This window comes from Spermophilus citellus, assembly GCF_964194105.1.
Source record: "Spermophilus citellus genome assembly, chromosome: 3".
Lineage (NCBI taxonomy): Eukaryota > Metazoa > Chordata > Mammalia > Rodentia > Sciuridae > Spermophilus > Spermophilus citellus.
The window spans coordinates 47273057-47296117 of NC_138184.1; the positions used below are offsets into that span (position 1 = coordinate 47273057).

Sequence of the window (23061 nt, forward strand, 5' to 3'; positions counted from 1 at the left end):
TTTCAGTATTATAAATAATTACCCATTGAGCATGCATTTCTGAAGAATAAGCTCCTAGGAAAAAATTTCTAGGTGAATGGGTATGAATATTTAAAATTTTAATAGCTATTGGCAAATTACCTTGACATGGTTATAAAATTTTAAAAACCATAAACAATGGGGGTAAATTCCTCCATAATCACACATTTTTCAATCCTGGACTTTTAATCAGTATTATAAGCCAAACAATCATTTTAATTTGCATTTCTTTAATTCTTTGTAAGCCTCTTAGTTTATCAATTCCTTGGATTTCTTCCTTGGTGAACTGTATATTCATGTGAAAGGAGACATCCTAAGCCACTGGAGAGAGGTGTTTTCCTGAGCATCTCATTCAAGGTACAGCAGTTTCCAACTGGATAATTTCTTGAGCCATAAGAAACTCCAGTTTCCTTCTTAACAATTGAAGACCTTATCTGAAGACAGTGTTCAAGCATTTATGGTTTTAAATAAGTGCTTAAATACTTTGGTTTATAACTTAGAGTCTGATTTTTTAAAAATAATAGCTTATGAAATATAATTCACATACCAAATAGTTCACTGATTTTACAGAGTATGATTTAATACTTTTTAATATATTCAAAGAGAGGCTCAATCCTCATCACCATCAAATTTAGAACATTTCATCATTGGAAAAAAAAAACTCATACCCATTAGTAAACACTCTCCATTTCTTTCTTTCTTTTTTTTTTAAAGAGAAAGAGAGAGAGAGAGAGAAAATTTTTTAATATTTATTTTTTAGTTTTTTGGCGGACACAACATCTTTGTTTGTATGTGGTGCTGAGGATTGAACCCAGGCTGCACACATGCCAGGCGAGCGCACTACCGCTTGAGCCACATCCCCAACCCCAAACTCTCCATTTCTTTCAAATCCTCTAAGCAACTGTTAATGTGTATACTTACCTCATCTGGATATTTCATATAAACAGAAGTATATAATCATGTGTTTTTTTTTTTTTATGACTGGTTTCTTTCACCTAACATGTTGTTTTACATGCTATAACATCCAGTTTAAAAATGGACAAATGATCTAAACAGACATTTATACATACACCTGTACATATACAAAGGGCCAATAATCATATTTTATTTCTTTCATTGCCAACTAATAACTCCATTGTAGAGGTAAACCACATTTTGTTCACCCATTCATGAGGTGATAGATAATGTTTCTACATTTTGACTATTATGGATAATACTGTTATGAATAATAGTGTACTAGAATTAGAGTTGCTGGTCATGTGTTAAGTTTATGTTTAACCTTTTGAGGACTGTTAGACTGTTTTCTAAAGGGCCATGTCATTTTATATTTTCACCAGAATGTTTGAGAGTTCCAGTTTTTAAATTTTTTTTTTTTAGTTGTAGATGGACACAATACCTTTATTTTATATATTTATTTTTATGTGGTGCTGAGGATTGAACCCAGTGCCTCAAAACTGCTATGCAAGTGCTCTGCCACTGAGCCACAGCCCCAGTCCGGTTCCATTTTTTTTTCCACATTTTTGCCAATAACTGTTATTATCTGATTTTTTGGTTATGGTCATATAGTTTTTATTAAGGGGCATCTCATTTTGGTTTTGATATGTATTTCCCTGAGAGTTAATTATATTGAACATCTTTTCATGTGAATATTGGCCCTTTGTATATGTACAGGTGTATGTATAAATGTCTGTTTAGATCATTTGTTCGTTTTTAAACTAGATTGTCTTTTAATTATTCAGCTGTAAGAGTTTACATATTCTAGATTATATTGGTTTTTATATCTTAGAAATAGTTAAAAAATCAGGTCAGAATTAGAGTATATTATGTAGTGATTTCACTGTACTATAGTTGTAAAGTAGTTTTTATATGTCTGGAATTACTTATGAAACAGTTTAACCAAAAGTTTTATTTGAAATATGTATCATGTTTGGAAGTCATGTTGAATTTTCAGTAAGAAAATTAATCTCTGTAATTGAAGAACCTTTTAAAAAGTTTTATTCTGGACAATTTATAGTTAAATTGCTTATTTTATAAAGAATTACAAAATATGTTCATGGTGTAGAAAGAGATGTCTGGGAATCCATTAGAGTATGTAACTGAGAGCTTTGCCTGTGTAAGACTCAGGGAAGGCTTCCCTGAGAAGATGACTTGGTTGTGATATGGAGGGTGACTAAGGTCAGCTAGATGTGAAGGGGTGGAAGTATTGGACATTCTAGGCTCAGGAAATAGCAAGCATGAAGACCCTCAGGGAGGAAGTAATGAGTGGGAGGCACTGAAAGAAAATTATGGACAAGAAAGAGCTAGCAGGGGCTGGGGATGTGGCTCAAGCGGTAACACGCTCGCCCGGCATGCGTGCGGCCCGGGGTCGATCCTCAGCACCACATACCAACAAAGATGTTGTGTCCGCCAAATACTAAAAAATAAATATTAAAATTCTCTTTCTCTCTCTCCCTCTCTCTCACTCTCTCTTTAAAAAAAAAAAAAAGAAAGAGCTAGCAGGAGTTAGGGTTAGGTGAGAATACGAAGGCTGGTGGTGGCCAAATCAAGTAGTTCTTCCTGGGGTTTGGCAATGAGTTTAGATTTTACTTGCCTGTCATATCCTTTTCAATGGCCAGTGAGGAGACTAGAATAAAAGAATTAGGATTATGAGGCCTTTGTTCATGAGATTCTTTTATACAACCAACATTGTTTTTACTGGAAGCCATTTTCTGGTGAGCTTTGTATAAAAGTCCTATCTCCAAGTGATATTTTAAATAAAGGATTTATTTATTTACCCCCATGGTAAACTCTTCCCTTTTCTGAGAATTTGCCATAAAGAGGACTTGATATTGTCGTGAATTCTAGTATAATGGTCAAAGGAGGAAGTAGAGAAAAGTTGATAAATCCCAGTAATTTTGGGCAAAATGCATTTCTGGGAATTGATGTGAATTCTTTTCATCTCCCTGTATAAGCAGGAACTTTCAAATCACTTTGTAGATGCCCACCACTTCCTTTCTAAAATGTCCTGTGAAGAACTCCAAGAAGGTAGATAGAGGATGCTTTTGTGGAGAGTAAATATTATATCCACGAAGTTGACTTTGGTTCAGGAAGGAGAACTAAAGATATAAGTGAGATATATCCATGGCTAAGGGCTAGAAAACATTGTAAAGGAAATAAAACTTGTGGCATTAAACTATGAACATTCACATGAATGAATGAGCATTCATGTATGAACACATATACATAATTCCCTGGATAAATCCACTTGCTTCTTAGTAATGTTGGTATTTGAAACATTTCATTACAATAATTTCCTTAAAGTAGCTTGCCTCTTTGAAGTGCCTCTTTACTTTTATCTAGCAGAGGGTAGCATCTTTGCTATTATTTGCACTACAGGATTTCAACATATTTACTTGAATTCATTGCACAGTATGTTATCAGCTATACCATGCTTTGCACCTAGTAAGCACATGGTTTTTTATTTGACTTAAAATAATAGCATCCATAGAATGGAAAATAAGTCTCCCATCAGATATGATCTGGGATATCATGATACCCAGGGGACAAACAAGGTTATTTTTAATAATTTCCCTAAGGCCCTCAGGTAGATTTTAATTAATTTGGCAAATAAAAAATTATCTGATGATAGGCACATATTTCTCCCCTCTTGAGAGATGTCCTCCATAATCTCATTAGTAACTCATTCCTGTGTATAGTTGCCTTATGAGTTCACTCTATCTTATCTGAAACCTTAATTCTGCCTCTATAATTGACACTCATTTTCTTTGATTCCTTCCTAGGTGAAGAAAGAGAACACAGGGTCATCATTCAGTTGTCCCAGTTTACTTGCTTATTTGAGTCAATAATGCTCACTTAAATAGTACACGTGATATGGTATTTAGAGTCAAGTTGCAGCCTTCTCTTTGTTCTCTGCTTCCTATTCCCTTGACTATTCATTTTCTCATTCTCCTTGGTCCCCAAATGGGAATGGTCGTAATACCACATAGTTGATGTGAGGGTCTTCTCTAAGTGAATGGTTGATAAACTATAAAGTTATGGATAGAAGTTAATCACTACCATTGTTTTTGTTATCTTTTCACTGATTCAGGGGTTGTAGTCAATGGTGCATATTAAAAACTGTGATCAGGCAAACTTGGAGTGACACTGTGGCCTCAATCCAGGGCACAGCAGGAAACAGCCTCCTGCTCCTTATGGCATTCTTTCAATAAAGAATAATTTGCAATGTTGGTGTAAGGAATCTAATTCAGCATTTAATTTTGGAACATCTTTCATGTGTGAGATTGAAGTTGTTCAATGTATGTTGTCCTCTGAATATCTCACCTGGGTTCTCATTTTAATACCTAAAATATCCTTTGAGATGAGAGCAAGAGCCATTGTCCCAGTTTAACTGATGAAGAAACTAAAGCTCAGGGGTCAGTCTGACAGTATGAGTCACATTTGGAAACTGCAGCAGGTACTCTAAGTTCAGTATATTTTCTCCATGGCACATTGCCTGCAGCTCTATTAGGCTGTCAGAATCCAACTTTAAATAGGTGGTCTCTTCTGACCTTAAATATGTGGCTTATGAGTAGTACCTCTTACTAATCCTGGATGTGACCTGGGCCCCAAGCATCAGATAATATTTCATGGAATAAGAGCCCAATCCTTTCATTAGGTCAGGTCAGCAAACTCTTGGTTATGTTGCACGTGAACTGACTGATGCTTAATGAAAATATAAAGGATTTAAAAATATTCATACTACTGAAAAATGTGTCTCATTCTTTTCTCTTTCTTTCAACTGGTGTGTTTCTAGATTGCCTCAATGACCAATAGTGTACCATCACTCTCTGTTTTGGTTCTGCCAGATGATATCACTAATTATGAGTTTTTCCCACTAAATCTAGTTTTCACTTTACAGTTCTTCAAACCCTGCGCACCAGGCAGCCAGCCCCTACCACTTACTATCATGTGTTACTTTTCACTGTTAATGTAGCTTTTAACTTTCTCATCACTCACTCTCTTAGTTGGTGGGGGGGGGGTGATAAAGGAGTTTAGTTTAAAAAGCAAATAATGAGAAGAAAGTCATGAAATTCTATTTTTGGCATTGAATGATATTGAAGTAAGAACATTATTAGAAACCCAGCCTTGAGTTGGTTATAATTTTTCCCCAAAAAACTCAGTGGGTGGATTTCCAAGAAGTTGACTGATAGGTCTTTTGTGCAGGGTAAAATATACTTAATGGAAAAGCTAATTGACAAATGGTTACTCATCAAGGCATTTTATCCTATTGAGAGAGGTTGTGAGAAAAGGATTATTTTTTCATTGTAAGAAGAAATTATTCCATTCCTGAGGTCAACATGGTCGTTTATTTTGGCTGCCACTGGTTTGGAATGGAAAAAGAATGATTAATCGAAATGATTTTTCATAGTTAAAATTTCAGCCCTATTTTAAGGCTCCCTTTCAGAGTCAGCTGTAGATTTAAGCACCAAATTAAGCACCCTTTGTGAAGTTGGATTTATACAGTTGTTGCTACTTATTAACTTCCTGTTCTTGACCCCAGTTAAGATGGACCTTGTTTTCTATGTCAAGGCAGGGCAGATTTCTATACGTTTCTTAAATGAAGACTCAAGGTTTCTGAGACTTTCTTTACCCAGAGAATGATATCTACAGGTTTTCAGGCTGGATTTCTTGGGATTTTCTTCCAAGCACCAGAATCAAAGGGTAGGTGTGGGTGAGATAATGGGGTCAGACAATAACATGATTTATTACCTCCTTCAACTCTAGCTGAAGTCAGCTGAGAAGGAACAGGTCAGATCCCTTACAAACTCAGGGTTGACCTAATGTCTGTTCTCCTTCCTGGGACCTTGTTCTTTTTGTGGTATAACCCCTGAGTTGGGACTAATGGGACCATGTGTGGACCTTACCTACTGTTACAATTTCATTTTTAGGTGTTTTTTCTCATTCTTGTGTCATTGCTATGACCCAGCAGAGTAACTGAGTATTATGTATATAGCTTTGGATATCATGGGTACTCTTCAGTCATGTTCCTTCTGTGCCCTGACATTCATGTTTAAAAAACTGTAGATCATTCCATACTAAGACTTTGGTTTTCTCTGCATTTTCTCTCCCTGTGAAGTCTGACTCTTGCCTCAAGGTCTGGCTGATGGGAAGAATTTCTCCTACATTTGCTAACTGAACTCCTTGATAAATTTACCTCCCCCCATGTAATATATTACTTTTCAATATTTTCCACCTAGTAACTATCACTTAACTAGCTTATATTTTTTGTGTTGTCTCATTTTATTATAGTGTGGTCAGAATAGAAAGTGAACTAGTCTTTGCTCATTCTAACAAGAATGACTTCTTACTAGAAGAGTTCTATAATATATGCATTATATAATTTTGTACTCATTGTCTCCTAATACTTTGAAGTATTACAGAAAGCTTTCTGGAAGAGTGGCATTTGTACTAGCTATGGAAGCCTAGAATTTAAACTTTATGAGAACAGTCTATGGACTCCATTGTGTACCATTGTATGCCCAGAGCCAAGCATAGTTCCTAGCCACATTGGTGCTCCATGAATACTTGTTGTGAGAATTCTGGGCTAAGATTTGGGTATGTAAAAATGACATTAGAAAGATCTTGGGCTGGGGTTGTGGCTTAGTGGTAGAGCGCTCGCCTAGCATGTGCGAGACCCTGGTTTCGATCCTCATCAGCACATAGAAATAAATAAAAATAAATAAATAGGTAAAATATTTACAACCAAAAAGTAAATATTAAAAAAAAGAAAGATCTTACTTCAAGGGAATGGAATGATCTGGTGGAGGTAATAGAAGATGAAAACTAATCATCCTTGAGAATTTTCTCTCTCTACAAATGTATGATGAGAAGATATTCATCTGTTAATTCCAGCTTTTCCTACACATCAATTTATTATAGTCACTGGCAACAAGCCTTTGTTAAAAATGAGAGTTAAAGGTGGTAACATTGGATTAGCTCCGCCCCCTTATCCAATCAATGTCTCTTAAGCATTTGATGGCTATGGACAGTCTTGGAAAAGAAAGAGAGGTCAGAATGGTGATGATATTCTTTTTTTGAAATGGAATTTGATTACCCTAACCTCTGTTCAAGGGGTGAGGAGAGCTCAACTTGGAGATGTTATAAAATCTCCTCGTCATTTTCGAAGATAGTCCAACGGCTTGGAGGGATTAGCAAAGGCAATGGTGTTGTCATGGTGAAAGAATTTTATCCTGCACCTGCCTCTCCTAATCCTGGGTTTCACAGACACAAACCATCAGGGACTCTGAATAGTCAAATAAACAAGGAATAAATATCAGGGAGGTAATCGTCAGTATGGTCCGCTGCCTATTTCATTGGCATGTTCATTTAAAAATTCACTTTGCACTACACAAGTTAAAGAGGAACCAAGAACCCATGATGTGATGAGACTTCTTAGGGATTTGGCAGAATTAGAGGCCAAATTGCTGAATTTTGTAACAGAGGTTTTATGTGCATATATGGGGCTCTATAATAATAATCATAGAAAAAACGCAATGAACTGAAATCATTGATAATTACTATGAACGTTTGTATCATTTTTGTATCTTCAAAGGTGATCCAATATTTCTAATGTCTATATTGATAATACAGCTAAAATTTGAACATAATTTTAATATGTTATTTTTATAGTTTAATTTTTCTATGATTGTTATTTCAGTATAGAATATTTTGGTAACTTTTTAGTAGTATGTGTTCATATATGTTAATATTCCTCAATCTTATTGTCTGTGGTCAAGTCTTATGTCCTTGTCTTGATAGTTAAGTTCTAATTGGTTAGAACTACTGTTTGATTCTACTCTTCCATGAGTGACTAGTGTATGCTTGTCCTATTATATTTCTTTAAAAACTATGAAAATAAGTTAAAGCAAAGAATGTCACTTCTTTTGTTGCTATTACAGTTATTATTAGTCAAAGCAAGAAGCTGTGGAAAACACTATTTTCTTTTTTTTTATTTTATTTTTTTATTGGTTGTTCACAACATTACAAAGCTCTTGACATATCATATTTCATACATTAGATTGAAGTGGGTTATGAACCCCCAATTTTACCCCAAATGCAGATTGCAGAATCACGTCGGTTACACATCCACAATTTTACATAATGCCCTATTAGTAATTGTTGTATTCTGCTACCTTTCCTATCCCCTACTATCCCCCCTCCCCTCCCCTCCCATCTTCTCTCTCTACCCCACCTACTGTAATTCATTTCTCTCCTTGTTTATTTTCCCATTCCCCTCACAACCTCTTATATGTAATTTTGTATAGCAATGAGGGTCTCCCTTCATTTCCATGCAATTTCCCTTTTCTCTCCCTTTCCCTCCCATCTCATGTCTCTGTTTAATGTTAATCTTTTCTTCCTGTTCTTCTTCCCTGCTCTGTTCATAGTTGCTCTCATTATATCAAAGAAGACATTTGGTATTTGTTTTTTAGGGATTGGCTAGCTTCACTAAGCATAATGTGCTCTAGTGCCATCCATTTCCCTGCAAATTCTATGATTTTGTCATTTTTTATCGCTGCATAGTACTCCATTGTGTATAGATGCCACATTTTTTTATCCATTCATCTATTGAAGGGCATCTGGGTTGGTTCCACAGTCTAGCTATTGTGAATTGTGCTGCTATGAACATCGATGTGGCAGTATCCCTGTAGCATGCTCTTTTAAGGTCTTCAGGGAATAGTCCGAGAAGGGCAATAGCAGGGTCAAATGGTGGTTCCATTCCCATCTTTCCCAGGAATCTCCAAACTGCTTTCCAAATTGGCCGCACCAATTTGCAGTCCCACCAGCAATGTACAAGTGTACCCTTTTCTCCACATCCTCGCCAGCACTTGTTGTTGGGAAAACACTATTTTCTACCCAACAATTGTTAACCCAACTTTTTTCTTGATAACAAACAGAACCTGATTTTATTTCAGTCAACAGTATATCCAAGCCCAACAATATTAATCACAATCAATATTAACTAATGAAGATAATCCTGTTTCCTTTGATAGACTTTTTATTTCCCAGCATCCCTTATTAGTGGTGGTTATATAGCCCATTGATTACTGAGGCATAAGAAGAAATTGGATGGAGTGGGGCATCTGGGAAAGCTGGCATCTCTTCCTTTCTTCCTTCCTTTTGCTTTTGACATGAGCATGATACCTGGAGCTGCAGTGATTATTTTGCTATGATGATACAAGTATGAAGATAAGAATGAAAGAAGATAGATTTGGTGGTGGATGGCATCATTAGGGGGCACCACTAATGCCAGCAACTACCTGCCTCCAGACTTATTATTTTGTGAAGAAAAACAAAACCCATTGGTTATGACCACTGCAGTTGGATTTCTGCTGCTGTTGAATCAAAGTAGAGATAGTGCAGTAAGGGGAGAATGTCTACAGTAGATTATCATCTAAGGAACATCTGTGATAGGAGAACACCTGAAAACCCTCACAGGTAGTCTCTCTCACAGGTAGTTCTAGTCAACCACTTGCTACCAACAAAAAACATCCAGCTCTGTTGTAACTACTTTTATACACTGTTCATGTTGAATGAAAGAACTTCTATTTTACCTATATTTTTACCTGACCAAATTCTTACAAATGGTATTATATTTGGCATTTGCTTTATAATTAACTTTACACATTTCTCCATGTTTGTGTGGTCTGGCAGTTCATCTTTTTAAGGATCTGTAGCTGTCTCTCAGGTTCTGTGGAGCCCTATTCATTTGCAGAGCCAAACATTAACACTATCTTTTTAGCATGGACAACCAATGGAGGTGTGGGATCTGGACCAGCTAGTCCCAAACCCTGCTTATCATCAGAATTGTCTGGAGGAACATAAAACAGAACACCAAAAACCCCAATAGACAACAAAATCCAACTATAGAGACACTGATTTAAAGGATCTAAGGTGGAATTCATATTTTCAGAATTTCTCCAGAGATTTTGGAGGATCATAGTGTTGAGAAGCTCTGGGGATAATTCCATAATCCAGTTCTGTCAAAATAAACTAAGAGAAAAATGTAATCAGAACTTATCTCTATAACCATCATATTAGAAACAAGAATCAGAGAAATCTTGGATCTTTGGGGTGTTTCAGTTTGTCTTGTTATGGTTAATACTTAATTTTATCTGAAATATACTCAAGTTGACATCTTGCTTCTTGGCTAGAGAACACCTAAGATCTTTGTTACCTGTATAGCTTTTTCTACCTCCTTTTATCTCCCTCTTTCCCTTTGTTCATTTCTTCTTTTCCTTTCTCTCCCTTTCCTCCCTTTTTCTCTCCTTCCTTCCTTCTTTTTTCCCCATAAGTTTATTTTGAGCCATAAAGAAGAACCCGTTATTCAGCCTATTCTCTGAAATTGACCAACCTATTATTCAGTCCATTCTCTGCAATTGACCAACATATTTTTAAAATGAATTAGTATGAAAACAAATGTTCTTTCATTCATTGGGATGGGGGTAAGACATTAAGCAAATCATGCAGTACTTTAAAAATATTGACAATGAGATGGGTAGAAGTTGTTCCTCATTTTTCCCTAAAATATAAAATTTTATAATAGTTATTGTGAATTATGTGTTATAAATAGTGATATGCCTGTATCATTACAGTATGCTAATTTTAGTTCTTTTGTGTACATACCAGTGAATAGGGTAGTATTTCATATGGTGGTTCAATTCTTAATCTTTTAAGGAATACTCATACTGCTTTCCAAAGTGGTTTTACTAATTTGTAATCCACCAACAAAGTATGAGTGTACTTTTACCCTACATTCTCACCAGCAGCATTTATTATTATTCGTATTCTTGAGGATTGCCATACTAACTGGAATAAGATAAAATCTCAGTGTAGTTTTGATTTGCATTTCCCTGATTGTTAGTGATGTTAAATATTTTTTCATGTATTTCTTGGCCATTTGTATTTCTTCTTTTGAGAAATGTCTGTTTAGTTCTTTTGCCCATTTATTGATTTTTTTTGTATTAATTTTTTTGAGTTCTTTATACATTCTGTATATTAATCCCCTGTTGAAGAAGTAGCTGGTAAAGACTTGATAGACTCTTTTTCATGCTTATGTTTCCTTTGCTGTGCAGAAACCTTTTAATTTGATGCTGTTCTACTTATTGATTCTTGTCTTTATTTCTTGTGCTTTAGGAAGTTAGTGCCTGTACCAATATGTTGGGGTGTTGACTCTATGTTTTCTTTAAGCAGTTGCAGAGTTTCTGGTCTAATGCCTAGGTCTAAATCCACTGTGAGTTGACATTTGCATGGAGTAAGAGATAGGGATCTAGTTTCATTCTTCTGCATGTAGATATCCCAGCATCGCTTGGGCCCATTAACGGATGAATGGGTAAAGGATATGTGATACACATATACATACACACACACACATATATTCACGCAAAATGGAGTTTTACTCAGACATAAAGAATAAAATGACATTTCCTGACAAATGAATGGAACTGGAGAACATGTGAAATAAGCCAGACTCAGAAAGTCAGGGATCAAATGTTTTCTCTCATATGAAGAAGCTAAAGAGAAATAAAGGAACAAACAAAGGGAGGGATTCCATGAAAATAGAAGGGAGATTAATAGAGAAAGGGGACTAAGGCCTACAGGTAGGAGGGATGGGAAAAAGGAGGAACTATGGAATAAAATTGAATAAATTCTGCTATGTACATATATGAATATACCACATTGAATTCCATGCTTATACATATCTATAAAGTGCCAATTAAAAAAAATCAATAGAGGGAAGACCAGTAGAGTAGAGGAAGGGAAGTAGAGTGAGGGAGGAGGGGAGGGAAACTGAAAATACTGGTGATTGAAATGGAGCAAATTATATTCCATGCTTATGTGAATACATTAAAATGAATCCACTGTTATGTATAATGCAGTAAGAAACCCAGATAAAAAATTTAAAATTCCTCATGAACAATATTAGAATAATGGCTCAAGTGTAAAAGTTGTGTGGGATTTTCTTTGAGGTAGTCAAATCAAACAATGCAAAACTTCCCCTGATTGAAAAGTGTTTCTTTATTAATCATTGTGTTAGTTAAACTTATTTCCCCTGGTTTTGGCCTTGGGGACTGATAGTTAAGAAACAAAGAAACTGACACACAAGAAAGTGTTTTTCTTCTGTGGTTGTCCCAGTTCCTAGTTGGTTTCAGAGGGATTGTAGGTGTAAATTGGCCTAGTTTGATAGTCAATTATCATTTAAGATAATTTTGAATTGTTTAACAGGCACATTATAAGTAATTTTCACCTACTAAAATAGGACATAATAATTAGTTTCTGTTTCCCATGTGTTTGATATTTGAAGAACAAATTTACAACTTGTAGCAGTTTGAACTTAAGCTTCTTTTGTGAGGTTTACATTTTTAGTCACATCTCATTTTATATCAAAGGCAGATATACTGATATCTTACTCTCCTTATAAAACACATTTGTGACTTTTAATTGCTGTTAGTGAAATGTTCCTCACTTTTTTTTCTTGCATGTGAGTTTATCTCTGTATCTTAAGACTAGATTTCTGCCCCAGGATTTTAAATATTTTTTCTGCATTTCTTTCTGATAAGCACACTCATGTCAGACCAAGACTTCTTAACCATCTATATCCAGTTCTCCTTATATTGTTAAATAAGAGTATATATTCTAGAGTAAGAATGTTTGTGCTGAAATCCAAGCACTATCATGTTTTGTTTGTTTGTTTGTTTGTTTTGGTACTAGGGATTGAACTCAGGGGCACTCAACTACTGAGCCACATCCACAACCCTATTTTTTTTTATTTAGAGACAGGCTCTCACTGAGTTGCTTAGTTCCTCGCTTTGGCTGAGACTGGCTTTGAACTCATGATCCTCCTATCAGCCTTCTGAGCCCACTGGGATTACAGGCATGTATCACTATGCCCAGCACTACAGTGTTCTTAAAGTGTGATCTTAAGCAACTTAATTAATTTCTCATGCCTCAGTTTTCTCATGTGTGAGATGGGAATTACACTGGTACCTATCCATAAGGTTGTTTTGCACATTAAATGAAATGAGCTCCTTAAAGTTCTTGGCTTAGTGCCTGCCATAAAGATGGCGTGGAGTACATATTATTTCAAGAGCAAATAGAAATTGCATGGGATTATTTTCCCTTTTTATCTCTATATAGTTGTGTTTTGGTTTAAATTCATGAGAGATAAGTTATCTTGGTAAGTAATAAACAACTTAAAGGTTCTTTCTTGAGCAGAAGTATTCTGACCCTGCACCATCCAATGCTGTAGCCACAGCCCCATGTGACTTTTGAGCATTTGAATTGTGGGTTGTCTGAACTGAGATGTACTTTAGGTATGACATGCATATTAGGTTTAAAAGACTTAAAAGACTTGCTATAACAAAAAATGATTGTCTCAGTAATTTTTAATATTGAGATGATATTATTTTTGATACATTGGATTAAAATATATTATTGAAATTAATTTCACCTATTTAAAAATTTTTTTTAAATGCAGCTGCTAGAATATGTAAAGTTATGCATGTGGCTTACTTTATATTTCTATTAGACTGTGCAGGGCTAAGCTAAAAGGCAAGGCTTCTTGAGTAGAGGCACATCTGCAAGCATCAGAGTGTCCCTTAACTGTTTTTGGCACACTGTGGTTATAATCATGACAATGCAGGAATGGGAGCCTCTTTGAACCCAATTTATCTGGCTTATTTGATGACATTCTAAACTGGGGATATGTGGATGGTTTTGAGCTCTCTTTGGAACTTGGAATTATGGAAGAAATCCTGTCTGTCTGTATACATCTTGAGTGTATCTGGAAAACTTGATGGCTTTCAGGTGGCTGTTTTTGTGTACTAAATGCTGTGGTACTGAACTTCTGGCATGTTTATTCTTCTTTGCCATTTCTGTGATATACTCCAGTGACACAATAAAAATGTGAAGTTCTCACACACATGTACTGTATGGTTTGGTTGTGAAGTGTCCCTCAAGTCATGAGTTAAAGGCTTGCTTCACAATGCAACAATATTTAGAGGTCGGGCATTTGGATTTAATGGATCATAGGTATTAACTTCATCAATTGGCTATTAGGTGATGGGGCCTCTGTTGGAGGAACTGGGGAATGTGCCTTGAAGGGTATATCTTGTCCTCATCCCCTCTTCTCTCTTTATTTCTATCTCTGTCCCTGCTTCCTGGTCACTATGAGGTAGGCAGTTTGATCTACCATGTGCTTCCCACCATGATAGTCTCCCTCACCACAGACCCAGAATCAACAAAGTCAAGTGACCGTGGAATGAATCCTCAGAAATTATGAGCCAATATAAATATGTCCTCCTGTAAATTGATTTTATCAGGTATTATGTCACAGCAACAGAAAACTAACACTCATGCAAAATCTCCTTCCACTTAATTGATTGCATTTTAGGGCAATACTGTTTTGTTGATTGGATGCTCCAATGTATTTTAAGGACTGGTTGAAGCTAATGCTACTGCACAATCTAAATAACTTCATATGGTTATTTTTAATACAATATGTTCTCTCATTTGATGCCTTTTGGGGGACTAATGTGAGAAGTGATTAATTCTATTTAAAGGTAAAAATCAATTGTTAACTGTCTGTATAATATTGCTCTGCAGGTGTTGCTCTTCTAATTTATATTTCAAAGTTTCTACATGGCACTTAAGAATACAATTGTCAGGTTTGCCAATTGATAGTGAGATGGTAATCTATTATAAATAAGACTTTGAACTTGTAAATTATGCCAATAATCTCAAGATTATGAAATTACAAAAGTAAACTGCATAGGTCCCAAATACTTGTGGTGGTCTCTGGTATTTCTCTACATCATAGACATGTGCAGACAAGAGTATTTGTAGACAAAATGCAGACAGGTATATCAAAGAATATTTGTTTTATATCAAAGAATATAAAAAAGAATCATACTATTTCATCTAGTGGTCACATTGTTTATGTTTTGATACATTCTTTTCTTTTTTTCCTATGCATTTTCTTTTTTTATAAATATAGTTTTTAGTTGTAGATGGTTGCAATACCTTTATTTTATTTATTTATATTTTTATGTGGTGCTGAGGATCAAACCCAGGACCTCATACGTGCCAGACAAATGCTTTACCACTGAGCAACAGCCCCAGCCTCCTTCTATGCATATTTCTTATCACAACACTGAGATATGTTAATAATTTTTCAAATTTATATTGTCATGTGTTCAGGCATTATACTAGACAGTGATATAGTGGTAACTGAAGTTGACATTGCCCCAGTACTCTAGTGGGAGAAACTATATTGTAAATAGTTCATTTACAGTTCAGCATGTGAAGGGATTTGATGACCTGATTCTTGGCTCTCCTCCCACCCACTCCTTTGACCTGATACTTTGGGAGCCTCTTTGTCCCCACAGCTCCTTCCCTATACCTGTAGTTTCCCTTGGCTCCATCCTCCCTTTCTTGACCCCCATCCTGGCTCCAGGGATCTGGCCCCCTCATTCCAGGAAGAGAAGGGTACAGTCTCTTTTCCAGAGGGAATAATTTTGGGGAAAGATTACTATGTATTGACAGATGTGACTTGATAACCTTGGGAGCATCCTGGGTCTCCCCACTTCCCATTGCATATATGTACCAAGAAAAAATACACAGGGATGGCTGCTCTCATCCATTCTAAAAAAATGTAAACGAGGAAGGTGACTTTCCTGGACATTGCATAAATGTTCAGTTAGATCTTGAGAGGCTTCAGTCCCTTGCATTCTATGGTAAACATTGATGCAGTGAAACTAATAGTGCTCACCATTAAATAAAAGCTAGAGCTAGTCACTTTCAAAAGAAATGTGAAAGTAGATCTTTCCTTATTGTGTTGATGGTTGTCACCTTTGCTCTGCTAATGTCTCTTATTTGTTACTTTTCTGATAAAGCTTCCTATTCATTTTTAATCTTCTATCCTGCCTCCTGCCCCACAGATACCTTTTAAGGAATACATATATTAGGGAGTACTTAAATAGTAGGGGCCATAGAGTCAGTCTGCTTACTTACTGGTCTCATGATCCCTAACTTCTCTAAGCTTCAGTTTCCTCACGTGTAAAATGGAGGTAACAATGGAACCACCTTTAAGGCTGAGGAAAGAATAAATGAAGTGATATATTTAAAATACTTCACATATGGCCTGGCATAAAGTGAACTTTTAATGATTGTTAGCTGTATTTGTTATTTGAAAACAAATACTGGGTGGCCTCTCTGCATGGAGGGGGAGGTGTATAAGATGTGAATTTGAGGATATGATCACAAAAGAAAACTGGGGGTGCTGTGGATCAGCATATTAGAACTCAAGGACCAACTTAGTTCCACCTACTCTTCTTTTGTATCAGTCAAAAGTGAGAATCGATTTTACATTTTAACTGGTTGAAAATATCCAAAGAATAGTATTTCAGAGAAAATTAAAATTATGAAAAATACATGTTCATGTTCCTAAAGTTTATAAAATAAATGAAAAAGTGAATAAATAAATTTAAAAATTAAAAAAGGATAGTTTATATTGTAGCCACACTCATTCATTTCATTGTCTCTTGGTGCTTTTGTGCTAATTGGCAGAGTTGAGTAGTTGAAGACTATCTGGCTGGAAAAGACTTAAATATTTACTATTTGAAAGAAAGACAATTCTTGCTTTAGACCACTGTGCTGCTGTTTTAAGCATAAGGTTGGGAGTGGTGGAGATGATGAGATGGGGAAGCCAAGAAGCTCTCCAGCTAATCCCCTGTTGAGCCTTAAGTGTGCTTTCATGATATGATGATGTCTCAGATTATTCAAATCTTATATTCAAATTTAATAAGTTACACATCGTAAAGTTGAATAGACTAAATGACTTTCAAATTTCTTCCTCTTTTTAGTCTATTGAAATTGACTACGTATAAAAGGAGCAAGTTATTGAAACTGCTTTCTCTGAAATTACACAAATATTAGTATGATTTTTAGATATTTTGCAATTTTCAGCTTGGCTTTCATGCGATTTAATGGGATCATCGTTATTAAAATGTAATAGTTAAGCTCTCATTAATATTAGCATGCAAAATCCAGATGCAATGTTAGCTTGATGGGAAAATAGACTATTATAATATGTGAAATTACTGGTTATTTCAAATAATTTGGAAGACAATTGCTGGTGAAAAGTTGAATTTAAGACCACAGTAAATTGAACTGCTAAAAGGGATTTGTATTGTGTATTTATCAGGACATGGTACAAGTATCTAAGCAGAATTGATAATAATTTAATAACTAATGATATAAATTAGAATTTAATTTTTGGTTTCTAAATAATGATGACTTTTGTCTCTTGTATGTAATTGTTATTCCTCATATTAAGCTATCATGCTTGAGTTGCTAACATGTGTGATTAGTCAAATATTGGTTATGTGTAGCATTGTGAATTAGAGATTAACAGCTTAGAATATGAAGTCTAACAAATTAGTACAGGGTTCTTCCTTCTGTTGTGTGACTTTTGCTCTAATTTGGGGGGGGTTCAGTTTTCTTATCTGTACAATGGATTCTTTAGGAGAACCTACATTGTCAGGATTAAGTGAAAAGAAACATGCAAGATACTTGACCCCAATGACTGGAATGTGGTGAAGCCCATTGAGAGTTAGATGATGTATTGTTATGATGATAGTTAGCTTTAGCATTATTATTTAATATTGCTACTGTTTATCAGTAAATGTAGATGTTTTATCTTCAGTGGGAATGTGAGAGTATTGTGGGTCTCTCCTGATTGGAAACTGGGTATATTCTATAGCTTGCACAGTTCTCAGAATGTGAAAACATGGAAAACATCCTACCATAGAACTTTTCTGCTCATTTCCCTAGGAGACAACTTGTATCCATTGAAACATCATATTCATATACCTCTTGCTTGGGACTTGTGGAAGCCCCACAGTCCTGTACAAATTCCTTCCCAGGACAGAGGCTGGCATATAGCATGAGAGTTCAAGGGTCTGGGGGCACAGAGTTCCTTAGTGCCTTCCAAGCTTTCTTAAGTCATGGCATACATGGAAAATGATGTTTGTTTGTCAGTTTGGGGTGAGCAAATAAGGCTCCCCTGGCTGGTGGTGGTACGGAACTCAGTGATTTCTCTGTGCACTGGTGACCTATTTGTGGTTCTGCCCTGCCATGTGGTTAGGAAGTTTCAAGTCTGAATGGAGTCTTGGAGCAACAGTGGGATGATAGGTTATCTAAGGACAACAGATTTGCCTACTTGGGAAGGGGATATTTATAGGTGCAAGCAACTGAACCTGAGTCCTTGGGAGGTGGGGCAGAGAAGTGAGAATGTGCTACCTCACTGAACAGTGTCTCTCTTTATATGGCTACTAGGATGTCTTGCACATAGACCAGCTATTTCTGCATGTGTTTGTCCATGTGGACCTGTGTGTGGTTGTGCATAGCATGGAAATAAATGAATAGTTTCTAAATGAGAACAGAGGTTATTTATTCAGAACTTGCTATATATAACCAGAGAGATCACCACCATCACTTGTGTGTTACAGAGATTCTCAGAAGCAGATGGTAGGGTGAGAAAGCTTTACAGTGGAAAAGGGGAACCTTTAGGTCTATATGATTTGATTCCATGGGAAAGCTGTAGGGATAAGTAAAAATGAATTTATCTCATGTAATTGGTTGGGGGAGAATATCTGGCTTCCTTTAGTTGGTTACGAGTTGGAGTGTGGGCCCAAAATAGGGAAGCTGGAAGTCATTGATCAAATCCTGACTATTGCAGCTGGTTGCTGCACAGATTTTGGGTCAGAGTTCTATCATCATATACAGACTAGCCATTTTCTTTTGTATATAGGTCCCTTAGCCCTCTCTTTGTGTCATTCTATGACTTGTGAGTGGTTGACCAATTCAGGGAAGGCCTTCACCTCTCAGACATTATCCAGTTGTCTCCATAGTCAACTGAATTGCAAGATCTTCTTGACTTTCCTATTACTTTATTACTATAGCAGTCATTTGATAAGAGACTGGCTCTGCAGAAGCCTGTAAGACTCTGAGTAGAATACAACTGACATCATGAATTCTGTGACAAAAATCAAAACAATTAATAGTCCTCATAAGTAACCAGTAATATTTTAATATTACTGGTTTTTTAAAAATTTTTTTTAGTTGTTGATGGACATTTTTTAATTTATTTATATGCAGTGCTAAGGATCAAACCCAGTGCCTCACATGTGCTAGGCAAATGCTCTAGTACTGAGCTAAAACCCCAGCCCCCTGAGCTACAACCCTAGCCCCAACACCAGTTGTTTAACTGAGGCTAATGGAACAAATTTCACAGGCCATGAAGATAAATCTTAGAAAGTTAATGTTTCCATAAGGCAATTTATTCTGTGTTACCTTCTTACTTCCTTCATCCAAATACAGTAGGCAGTCTTAGCAATGGCATAGATGCCGCCATGATTAGCCAGCTAAATGATTGTTCTCATTTAGCAAATATTCATTTATTTCCACACTTCTGCCAGAGATACTGATAGTCTCCTTAAACATGTTTCTATTTGTAAGATTTTCATCATTGGGAATTGCTCTGATTGTTTGCATAAAGCAGGAGTCAGTAATTTCCCCAGGGAGAGCACCTGAATAATCAAGGGTGCCCTCATTTTGAAGCTCACATCCAGCCTTGACAATTTATAGAACTAGAGTCTCTGTTCATGGACAGGTCTCTGAATAGTTTTCCTAAAGTGAATGAATTATTTAGTCTGAGGCAAATAGGATCAGGCTTCTTGGTCACAAAAGTAGTATCTAATAGGTACTCATGGAGATAAAGGTTTAAAGAGTTGTTCATGACACAAGAAGCAAAGCATCACATTAAGTGGGCTACATATTGAAAGTCTCCAGGTGGCAAGTATTTGGACCATCATTGTAGGAAATTTGCTGAATTCAGATGTGGTACTAGGCTCTGAATAATAGAAAAAATATATAAATGTATTTTTTTTTCCTAGCAGAGAGGGAGAGAGGGATGCTAGCAAAATTATTGGTTGATTTGTTTCAGGTCAATTGTTCACGTAGGTCTAAGTGGAAATGCCATTGTCTGAAATTCTATGTGATCTCATTTCATGAGACTATAATTGCCTAGAGGATTTTATCATGTTGATCTGGTGATAGATGGCATGTCTGGTAATCAGTAAGATTGGGGAAGTGGTTACTATCTTGGATAATGTAAAAATGTGTATTTTCTGATCTAATAATGATAATAAAGAGGGAAAAAAAGAGAGAAAAAAGGCAATTATGGATAGATAGCAGTTGGGAGTCCATAGGAAATGAGAAGAAGGATGATTATAAGGAGAAAGATGACAAACAAAACAGGAATTAGGGTCTAATGCCTTAGGTGGAAACTGTCCCCTATTTCAGGTCATCAGCTGTCTACTTCTGAAAACTGGCTACTTACAGAGGGTGTCTAAGAATCTTCAACTTGAGGTCTCATTTTAGAGTTGCCTTCTAGTTGTTGTTGTTGTTGTTGTTCTTCTTCTTCTTCTAGTTTTGAATGCATTTTATTTTTAAAGCAAAATTAAAAAAATAATAGATTTATAGCAAAATTGAGTGGCAAGTGCAGAGACATCTCATATGCCCTCTACCCCCACATATGTGGAGCCCCCATCACTGAAAACCGGCATCACAGTGGTGCATAGGTTAAAATTGTGTAATTATTTTATTTCTGCATTGCTTCTTTAGCTGTGAACCCAGTAATTGACTACTTGGAGGTTCATTGCTATATTTGTTGTTAACAGTACCTGATAAAGTCTCTTCCAACAAGTTCAAGAACAATATTTTCTCTGATTCTCCCCCATTCTCAGTTTATAAATATCTTGGTCGAAATCATGAAGGGGCTGTTTAGGAAGATATTGTGAAAAGGGGGATGTTAATCTATTAGTGACAGGGCTGGGTATGGTCCCTTGAAATATTTTACCACATCTGCATATAGCAGTCAGAATCTAGCATTTGAGATAAAACCCCTGAACATATGGGCCTTCCAATTATCCTTCATAGGAGGCTTGCCAGTGTATCCCTAAGGGAGTAGACCACATGACTGTAAGGGCTAGTAGGAGTACCTTTGTCCAAGATGAAAGAGCCTATGTTAAATCAGCATCTTTAATTACTAAATGTTGTTGAAATTTTTTTTTGTCTATCCTGAAAATCTCTTACAATTTTTCCTTGTTGCATTATTATTGGGGAATGTCTTGGGGAATGTATTGGGTGTGAATTTTAGAAGCCTTCATCTAGCTTTTAATCCTTTCTTTTTTTTTTTTCAGAGAGAGAGAGAGAGAGAGAGAGAGAGAGAGAGAGAGAGAGAGAGAAGAGAAGAGAAGAGAGAGGGAAAATTTTTAATATTTATTTTTCAGTTTTCGGTGGACGCAATATCTTTATTTTATTTTTATGTGGTGCTGAGGATCAAACCCAGCGCCCCGCGAATGCCAGGCGAGCGCGTTACCTCTTGAGCCACATCCCCAGCCCTTAATCCTTTCTTTTAACCTCTTGTTTATTGTGGAATGAAAGATCTCATAGGCTTGTATGTTCTTTTCTGGAATTGTCAATTCACTTTTGCTATTAAAGATTTACATTCTGTGTTAGTCAGCTTTTTGTCATTGTCACCAAAATATCTGACAAGAACAACTTAGAGGAGAAAAGATTTATTTTGGATTATAGTTTCAGAGATTTGAGTCCATGGTCAGCTTGTTCCATTCCTTTGGGCCTGAGGTGAGGCAGAACATCATTACCAAAGAGTGTGGCAGAGGGAAGCTGCTTATTTTGTGGCATTTGGGAAGCAGAGGGAGGTGGGGTAAGGAGGGGAGGGAGGGGCCAGGGATAGATATAGTCTGTAAAGCCATGCCTCCAATGTCCTACTTCCTCCAGCCATGCCCCATCTGCCTATAGTTTTCACTCAGTAAGTCCATTCAAATTATTAACCATCAAATGGATTAATGAGGAGGTCAGTGCCGTAATAATTTAATCTTTTTACCTCTGAATATTGCTGCATTGCCTAACACATGAACTTTTAGGGGCACATTCCAGATCCAACCATAACACTTTCTGTCTATCATGTGTGTAAGCTGATAAAGTCTGGTAACCATAGGTCAGATATACTCAAAAAAATTCTGATTTCTTCTATAAATAGTTGCTACCCATGTCTGGATTCAGGGAATCCTTAATTATAGTTTTACATTCAGCTTAGATCCAAGATTTAAATTCTAGTTGTTTGAATACCTGGTTTATGGACAGAATGAATCTTTATGTGCCAAATGGCATCTTGGGATCTTAGGAGAGTTGTTGGGAAATGGTAGGGAGCACAGGGGAAAAGGGATTGGCAGAGATCAGAAGGGTAGGGAGTAAGAAGAATAGCCAGATATGGGGAAGCAACTGAGGGACAAGGGGGAGGAGGATTTATTAGGGAAAAGAGTCTAGTGTGTGTTGCTTAAGATTGTCAAGTTGTTCATTAGCTTTGGCCAAATAGTCTTTAAGTGAAACAATTTTTCTTTAAATCATAATTTTGTTTGTAGGTCTCTGCATGCAATAAAATTGCTGACCATTGGATAGACCTGAGAAATTTTATTCCTTTTCCCCCCTCTTAGGCACCCCTGAAATAGATAATTTTGTTTAAGTCAGTTGTTCTCTAGAGTAGCCACTGAAGATGACATTAGTGAAATTAGCCAAGATAAGCAGAAGAATTAGGATTATAATGAGTGCATACATAAGAAGGAGGAGTTTTTTTTTTTTCCTGGAGAAGGAGAATTAGACTTAGATGGACCCACAAGTGTTGGCAACAGAAAGTGATGCTTATTCATTTAGTGTCTCAGACCTCCAAGCCTCTGGTTGACTGCCTTCAAATTCAGATAGGACAATCTTGGGCTCCCAGGAAGAAAATTGGAGAGAATTGTTCTCTGAGTTGAAGCCAATATCTCAGGACAATAAAATAAAATAAAATAGAGATGTAAAGAGAACCTTATCCATTTTTTTTTTAATGACCCACAAAAAAGTTTGTTCACTAATCTGGTTGAG

At 36.2% G+C, this 23061-nt stretch overlaps 1 protein-coding gene across 1 annotated transcript in view; it reads left to right on the forward strand.

The window, feature by feature from the left end:
• The window catches only part of ERC2 (ELKS/RAB6-interacting/CAST family member 2), a 908750-nt gene that overhangs the window by 66820 nt on the left and 818869 nt on the right, over positions 1 to 23061 (forward strand).